We start from the raw sequence: 8,561 nt of genomic DNA, 5'->3' as shown, positions 1-8,561 counted from the left end.
CAAATATGCAGCAATATGAGTGTCTTTTGTATTTGTTTCCCAAACTTGTCCCATCAAATTACTTTGGATGCCTATTTAAAAAGAAATTCCTAGGCCGGGTGTGGTGGCTCATGCCTGCAATCCAAGCACTTTGGGAGGCCGAGGTGGGTGGATCACGAAGTTACGAGATCGAGACCATCCTGGCCAACATGGTGAAACCTCGTCTCTACTAAAAATACAAAAAACTAGCTGGGCGTGGTGGCGTGTGCCTATAATCCCAGCTACTCGGGAAGCTGAGGTGGGAGAATCCCTTGAACCAGGGAGTCAGAGGTTGCAGTGAGCTGAGATCGTGCCATTGCACTCCAGCCTGATGACAAAGCAGAGCTCCGTCTCAAAAAGAAAAAAAGAAAAAAAAAAAAGAAATTTCTAGCACTCACAATAGATATACTAATTTAGAATATCATACTTATACTGTATTCTCTAACCTCACAGAACGAAAACCAAAACACCCTATAGTTTAACACATTTTAATAAATTATTTAAAAAACCTGTTTTTAAATTTCCTTCAACTAAAATATTATAAGATTATTAAATGCAGTCGGGCGTAGTGACTCACACCTATAATCCCAGCACTTTGGAAGGCCAAGGCAGGTGGATCCCGAGGTCAAGAGATTGAGACCATCCTGGCCAACATGGTGAAACCCTGTCTCTACTAAAAATACAAAAATTAGCTGGGCGTGGTGGCACGCACTTGTAGTCCCAGTTACTTCAGGGGGCTGAGAGAGGAGAATGGTGTGAACCCGGGAGGCAGAGGTTGCAATGAGCCGAGATAGTGCCACTGCACTCCAGCCTTGTGACAGAGCAAGAATCCGTCTCAAAAAAAAAAAAAAAAAAAGAATTATTAAATGCTCCAGTAATACAGAGTTGAACACAACTACAATCCCAGTTTATAAAGAGAAAAATAAAAATTCACAGATAAATCCATCACAAATCAAAAATCTGTAATTTTAAACATTAATAGACCAGGCAAAGTTGCTCATGCCTGTAATCCTAGCATTTTGGGAGACCAGATGGGCAGATCACCTAAGGTCGGGAGTTCGAGACCAGCCTGGCCAACATGGTGAAACCCCATCTCTACTAAAAATACAAAAATTAGCTGGGTGTGGTGGTGTGCGTCTGCATTCCCAGCTATTCAGGAGGCTGAGCCAGGAATCACCTGAGCCCAGGAAGCGGAGTTTGTAGTGAGCCGAGATCACACCACTGCACTCCAGTCTGGACAACAGAGTGAGATTCTGTCTCAAAATAAAAAAGTTGGCCGGGTGCGGTGGCTCACGCCTGTAATCCCAGCACTTTGGGAGGCCGAGGAGGGCGGATCACAAGGTCAGGAGATCAAGACCATCCTGGCTAACACGGTGAAACCACATCTCTACTAAAAATACAAAAAATTAGCCGGGCATGGTGGCGGGTGCCTGTAGTCCCAGCTACACACCTCCTGGCGTGAACCCAGGAGGCAGGGCGTGCAGTGAGCCGAGATCGCACCACTGCACTCCAGTCTGGCCGACAGAGTGAGACTCTGTCTCAAAAAAAATTAAATAAAATAGGCCGGGCGCAGTGGCTCACACTTGTAATCCCAGCACTTTGGGAGGTCGAGGTGGGCGGATCACAAGGTCAGGAGATCGAGACCACGGCGAAACCCTGTCTCTACTAAAAATACAAAAAATTAGCCGGGCGTGGTGGCGGGCGCCCGTAGTCCCAGCTACTCGGAGAGGCTGAGGCAGGAGAATGGCGTGAACCCAGGAGGCGGAGCTTGCAGTGAGCCGAGATCGTGCCACTGCACTCCAGCCTCGGCGACAGAGCGAGACCCTGCCTCAAAAAAAAAATAAATAAACAAATAAAATAAAACAAAATAAAATAAAAATAAAAAAGCAAACAACAACAACAACAAAACATTAAGTTTCTTGGCTATCAGCTCTTTAGTCTCATGACTCACTGGTGGCTTGAATAGGGAATTTTTTTTAAGTTCCACAAGTTAACATGGAGTCCAAAGCTATTTTTTTTTTTTTTTTTTTTTGAGACTGGAGTGCAGTGGCGCGATCTCGGCTCACTGCAAGCTCCGCCTCCCGGGTTCACACCATTCTCTTGCCTCAGCCTCACGAGTAGCTGGGACTACAGGCGCCCGCCACGGCGCCCGGCTAATTTTTTGTATTTTTTTTAGTAGAGATGGGGTTTCACCATGTTAGCCAGGATGGTCTCGATCTCCTGACCTCGTGATCCGCCCGCCTCGGCCTCCCAAAGTGCTGGGATTACAGGCTTGAGCCACCGCGCCTGGCCAAAGCTATTTTCTAATCCATGCTTTACCAGCTCCTATTGAATTCTAAGACTGTCTCTGAAAGAGGGTAAAATAATCCTAATAAAAATTATGAAATGGCCAGGCATGGCGGCTCACACCTGTAATCCCAGCACTTTGGGAGGTTGACGCAGGTGGATCACCTGAGGTCGGGAGTGAAGACCTCACAAGAGTGAAACTCCATCTCAAAAAAAAAAATTATGAAATGGTAAAAAATTCACCCCACCCATCTGAAAAATGCAACTGGACAAGTATCATTTTTAAAACTCAGCAGACACTAGAACTCTAGTGTAGACACTACCCCGTTTCCATTAAAACAGGCCTAATTGTTCAATCTTGTGTTAAGAGCTACCCAAAAATATTTTCACTCAGCAGTTGGCATTTGCAGATAATTCAGAGAACTGCCTTACTTTCATCCCGTCCTAGATAATCTGACTTTCACAATAATTAGGCTTCCTGTATATGGCTTGTGTAAATGGAGGACATAAAATTCAGTTACTCTGTTCCACTTCTAGATATATATCAGAGAAAAATGAAAACGCGTCTACACAAAAATTTGCACATGAATGCTCAAAGCAGCATTACAGACTAGGTGTGGTGGCTCATGCCTATAATCCCAGCACTTTGGGAGGCAGAGGCAAGAGGATCACTTGAGTCAAAGAATTTGTAACCAGCCTGGGCAACATGGAAAAACCCCATCTCTACGAAAAACACACAAAAAATTAGCTGGGTATGGTGGTGTGTGCCTGTAATCCCAGCTACTCGGAAGGCTGAGGCAGAATCACTTGAACCCAGGAGGCAGAGGCTGAGGTGAGCTGAGATGGCACTATTGCACTCCAGCCTGGGCAACAAGAGTGAAATGCCATCTCAAAAAAAAAAAAAATGCCCATCAACTGATTTTTAAAATGTGGTATGTCCACACAATGGAATAGAATGCAGCAATAAAAAGGAATAAAGTACTGCACTACATCTTGGATAAACTCTGAAAACATTATGCTAAGTGAAAGAAGCCAGACAGGCCGGGCGTGGTGGCTCACGTCAGTAATCCCGGCACTTTGGGAGGCCAAGGTCGGTGGATCACCTGAGGTCAGGAGCCGGAGACCAGCCTAGCCAACATGGTGAAACCCCATCTCTACTAAAAATACAAAAATTAGCTGGGTGTGGTGGCATCCACCTGTAATCCCAGCTACTCTGAGTTACAGTTACTGAGACTGAGTTACAGTCTCAGTCTACTTTGAGACTGAGTTAGGTTCAACCTGGGAGTCCGAGGTTGCAGTGAGATCATGCCACCGCACTCCAGCCTGGCGACAGTGAGACTCCGTCACAAAAAAAAAAAAAAAAAAAAAAAAAGAGAGAGAAGCCAGACACAAAAGACCACATATTAGCCAGGAGTGGTGGCTCACACCTGTAATCCCAGCACTTTTGGGAGACCGACGTGGGCAGATAACAAGGTCAGGAGATGGAAACCATCCTGGTTAACACAGTGAAACCCCGTCTCTACTAAAAATACAAAAAATTAGCCAGGCGTGGTGGTGGCCGCCTGTAGTCCCAGTTACTCGGGAGGCTGACACAGGAGAATGGCGTGAACCCAGGAGGTGGAGCTTGCAGTGAGTTGAGATGGCACCACTGCACTCCAGCCTGGGCAACAGAGTGAGACTCATTCCAAAAAAAAAAAAAACAAAACACATATTATGTGATTTCATTTATGTGAAATCTCCAGAATAGGCAAATCCATAGACAGAAAGTAGATCAGTGGTTGCCCGAGGGTGGGGGTAGGGGGGCCAGTAACAAAGAACGACTGTTAATGGGTATGAGAGTCTCTTTTTGAGGTGATGAAAATGATTGTGGTGGTGAGTGCACAACTCTGTGAATATACTAAAAAGTAGTGAATTGTACAATGGTGAGTTGTACAGTATGTTAATTATATTTCAATAAAGTTGTTAAAAAAATCAGCTACTCCTGGTGACTATGTTATTTTTGCTTTAATTAATGTAAATTAGTAAAGTTTATTTTGAAAATGTTCTCTCTATTGGAAGATTTTAAAAAACAATAATTTACACCAAAAAAATTGTCCTTTGTGAAGGTTGAACTCATTCAAGAGATAACTGACTCATCATCTAACATCTCATAAGCTCTGAATAAAAAGTAGATCAGTATTTTAAGAAAGTGCCTTCGTGATTTTGGACTTGTTGTATTAAGGTGAAATATAATGTGGTTTGTCATCAATCTCTCCATGTGGCATAAAAGGGCTGACTTGTTGAAATTTCGTAGGTTTTTATTTACAGAGAAAGCAAGATCTTGTTCTGCCCAGAGTCCTATCAGTCCACACATTCAAAGGAATCATATTTGAAAAGAGACTGCTTAAATCATAACCTTTATGGATAATCTAATCCATAAGGAGACCAAAATTACTTTCCTCCTGTGAATAAGAACAAAACCTAAAGAGTTTAATTATTTGCGAATTATTCATGAAGATTTTGATCCTGGCTCAAGGCTAGCTTGGAAAAGAGAGACAATCACAGATTGTTGCCAATCAGTGTTTCATGGAAGAAAAAATATGGAATATTTCAGCCTCAGGATAACATCCCATATTTCCAGGTGTTTTTTAAAAAAAGAGGTGTTGCTAGAGACAAGTGAACCTTGGGTGGAAACAGAAATGAAAGCAGACCCTCTGAGAAAGAAATGGTATATGGACTGTTGCTGGGAAGAAATTATTGCAACAATGTGTGTTGTTTAGTTATAATGCTCAGATTATAAGTTACATTTTGTGAGAAACATATGGCCACGTGCTAACCATCCGTATGCCAAAGTTAATAAAATCGAATCCCACTGAAAAAAAAAAAAAAAAATCAGCTACTCCAATCCTTTTGTGGTTCATAAAGAACCAAGATGATTGGGTTTCATGCTAATGCATGACATGTGCCTCCCTCAATCATGTTGCCTCATGGCACATTACCGTCTGAGGAAGAACAAGAAAAAAAAATAAACCAATCTGAAAATACCACCCACCCCCACTCTGTATATATATTAAACAAGAACTCTTGGTGAACATTTATTTGGAATAAGATACAAATCAAAATCCTGTCTGAAAAATGATAAATGCAGACTGGAACTACTAAGTGAATGTTTAAAACTTGTGTTTTGTATGCCTAAAGTATTTCACAATAAAATACATATCTATTTAGGCCGGGCGCAGTGGCTCACGCCTGTAATCCCAGCACTTTGGGAGGCCGAGGTGGGCGGATCACGAGGTCAGGAGATCGAGACCATTCTGGCTAACACGGTGAAACCCCGTCTCTCCTAAAAATGCAAAAAACTAGCCGGGCGTGGTGGCGGGTGCCTGCAGTCCCAGCTACTCAGGAGGCTGAGGCAGGAGAATGGCATGAACTCGGGAGGTAGAGCTTGCAGTGAGCCGAGATCGTGTCATTGCACTCCAGCCTGGGCGACAGAGCGAGACTCTGTCTCGAAAAAAAAAAATTATATATATATAAAAAATTAATAAATAAACATACATATATTTTTTGAGTCAGGGTCTCTGTCATCCACACTGAAGTACAGTGGAGCAATCACAGCTCACAGCAGCCTTGATCTCCCGGGCTCAAGCAGTCCTCCCTCTGGCCTCAGTTTTCCAAGTAGCTGGGACCTATGCCTGGCTATTTTTTTTTTTTTTTTTTTTTAATTTTTTGTGAAGACAAGGTCTCCTTATGTTGCCCAGGCTGGTCTCGAACTCCTGGGCTCAAGCAATGCTCCTGCCTGAGCCTCCCAAAGTGCTGGGATTACAGTGAGCCATCACATACAGCCAAATAAAATGCTGTTAATGATTATTACTGTTGCAAACCACTTGTCCTAAAAGCTTAATGTGTGTGATATTTAATACATGTTGATTAGATTATGTGCTAGTAAACACAAGTCTGTTTTTTTACAAGACTGATTGGATATAGCCTTAGACATCTTTCAACTGAATTCAACTACTGGTCCTTGCTGTAGGAGACAGCTTAAAATAAAAAGTGTATCCAACTACTGAATATACTCTTCCACATAAAAAATGAGCCATTGGAAAAAAAACACAGAATAGTACCTGACCACTCAGAGTAAAAAGAATTTCAATACCCTTAACTGCCTATTACCAAATGAAGAATACTTCATTTGGGGAAGAGAGGGAGTTAAAAATGAAAAGAATACTTCATGAGGCGGCGGGGGGGTGGTTAAAAAAAATGTATCACCATGCTTGGTGGCTCACGCCTGTAATCCCAACACTTTGGGAGGCCGAGGCGGGGGCGGGGGGGAGATGACCACAGATTGGGAGTTCGAGACCATCCTGACCAACATGGTGAAACCCTGTCTCTACTAAAAATATAAAATTAGCCCCGCGTGGTGGCGCATGCCTGTAATCCCAGCTACTCGGGAGGCTGAGGCAGGAGAATCGCTTGAACCCAGGATGCGGAGGTTGCGGTAAACCGAGATCACGCCATTGCACTCCAGCCTAGGCAACAAGAGGGAAACTGTCTCAAAAAAAAAAAAAAAAGAAGGTATCTGAAGGGTGTGGCAACTCATCCAAGGTCACACAAGTCAGGACAGAGAGCAACATTCTGCTTTATATTAAATCTCCAGGAGAAATCTTACAATTTCGCCAAAGAAGTTTTTGTTTTGTTTTATGTAACAAAAACAAAAAAATAAAAGGAGGGAGGGCTGTCAGCTTAGTTCAAACTTCTAAACAGAGACAGTGAGATAGCTATTTTGAATAAACAAACACTTGTGCAGGGAGTGGCTATGAGCTAACCAAAGCTATCAGTCAACAGCATGTGAACAACTGGCCAGATCCGTCCGATTTTCAACGCTAGGTTAGCGCCTCCACTCAAAAAGTCGGTTATGAAGGCAAGAAACAGGATCTTTACAGAATGTTGGGAGGATAAATCAAAGGGGAAAAATGACTCCGTGTGAACTGTACTGCCTCCAAGGGCAAGAAGGCAGTTTTTTTCTGAAAAAATAGGTGTCAGAACAGCAGTGAATTAAGGTTAAGAAACAAGACTAACAATCTCTGAGAAGAAACGACTAAGACTGGCAAAGCTAATCTTCAAGTGTTCTAAGTGAATCACAGGAAAACCTTTCCCTCAACCAAAAAGAAGTCGCCGTTCCCCAGTTTAGCCCTAAAAATGGACCCGGGTTTTCCACGTGAAGCTGTCTGTAGGGAAGGACAGCGGCGTGGAGCCAGAACCGAGCTCCTCCGCCTCCGGCACCCCACGCCGGGAGAAGCCTGCTCAGCGGCGGGGCCGCGCGGCCAGGTCCGGTCACGGTGAAGCGGACCCCTAAGCTCCAAGCACCTTCGGGCGAAGGAGCGCCGGTGTAGACACACACACTCAAACTCACGCGTCGTCGGAACCACTGGGGAGTCGGTGGCTCGATACGGTCTCTGGGCACTTTCCTACCCAGGTGAAAACCACCTCCTCACCCAGCTCAGCCTTCCCGGTACCCCACTCCCCTCACCTGGCCCTGGCCCCTGCCCCAGAAGAGATGAAAGAGGCGGCGGCGGCGGTTGCTTCCGACGGGGTCCCCCAGCGGCGGTGAGTGCTCCGACCCGCGGCCCTAATCTACCGCCGCCGCCATGTTGGCGGGTGAGGTCATCCCGGCGTGCCTTCGTCACGGCCGGCGTCGGGGCGGGACCAGGGCGATCTGAGATCCGGAAGGGTATCCGGAGCGGAAGCACCTACCAACGGAAGCCGGAGGTCTCTCCGTGTAGATGTGACCTGAAGACCCAAACCCTCCTAGCCCGCCCAAATCTATGATTGCGACGTTCGGAAGTTCCGTCTCCCAAATCATTTCCGGAGTCGGGGATTTGGGATTCTGACCGGCTGGTCGCTGTGTTGGAGGAAGGGCTGGCGATTCCAGGGAAAGAAGCCTTGCTGCATGCACAGGCTATGTTCAGTTCCACAAACATGTATTGCGTTTCAAGTGTTTGCCAAGGGAGCAGGTCAAATAAGTATCTACACAGTCATGACAGCCTCGATGTTCGCCACTAGTTGGGGCAGATGGTCCTTGAAGGTTGGGAAGGAATTCCGAGGAGGGAATATAACGGGGTGGTGTAGAGAGGTCCTCCTAGGCGAAGAGAACTGGCTGAGCAGAGGCGCCACGGCACGAAGGAAGTCTTAACAGTAGTAACCCGCTTTTGTTAACAGTACCTAGCAAAGCGCCTGGAACATACTTAACTTGTATTAATGGATGTTTGTTTACTTGAATC

The 8,561-nt window shown here is 45.1% G+C and overlaps 1 non-coding gene across 1 annotated transcript; it reads left to right on the top strand.

Moving 5' to 3' along the window:
• Positions 1-5,187: 5,187 nt before the first annotated feature.
• On the top strand, positions 5,188-5,291 carry LOC116459546 (small nucleolar RNA U13). Its single transcript, XR_004245595.1, has one exon. It is a non-coding gene; the product is annotated as a small nucleolar RNA U13 (small nucleolar RNA).
• The last annotated feature ends 3,270 nt before the right edge of the window (positions 5,292-8,561 follow it).

This window comes from Hylobates moloch, unplaced genomic scaffold (assembly GCF_009828535.3).
Source record: "Hylobates moloch isolate HMO894 unplaced genomic scaffold, HMol_V3 SCAFFOLD_19, whole genome shotgun sequence".
Taxonomy (NCBI): Eukaryota; Metazoa; Chordata; class Mammalia; order Primates; family Hylobatidae; genus Hylobates; species Hylobates moloch.
Note: the sequence above shows the minus strand (reverse complement) of the source record. Positions and strands in the feature narration are given on the sequence as shown.